Genomic DNA, 435 nt, shown 5'->3' with positions numbered 1-435 from the left:
CTCCACCTTTTGAGTAGATAGAAAGCAGCCTGGGCAAAGCCAGCTCCCTTGGAAGTTTCCTCTCCATCATCTATTAAACCCCCCCTCCCCAAAAAAAACACAACTACGAATCGACTCCTAGGGGGTGACACAGAAGACGAGCATCTCCCCTCGCCGCTCGTTAGCCATCATCCCCTCTGGATGCTGTTAACACCAGAGGGTGGCTCCTTTAATTTGGGGGGTGTTCCCCCTCTTTTTCCTTCTCACCAAAAAGCAGGAGTCTGTACCCCCAGGTCTAAAGCAGGGGTCTGCACCCCCAGGTCTCAAACATCTTTTCGGAGCTGCCACTGCCCCCCCCAAAAAAAAACCTGACGCTGAGACTTTTTTTCTGTGGCTCCCAGGTGCCTGCTGGGCTCTTCCCCGGTTCTCTGAGCTGTCACCCCTTCCCCAGCTTGG

Source organism: Calidris pugnax, unplaced genomic scaffold (assembly GCF_001431845.1).
Source record: "Calidris pugnax isolate Ruff unplaced genomic scaffold, ASM143184v1 scaffold486, whole genome shotgun sequence".
Taxonomy (NCBI): domain Eukaryota; kingdom Metazoa; phylum Chordata; class Aves; order Charadriiformes; family Scolopacidae; genus Calidris; species Calidris pugnax.
The sequence above is the reverse complement of the archived record's forward strand: the minus strand, read 5'-3'. Positions refer to the sequence as shown.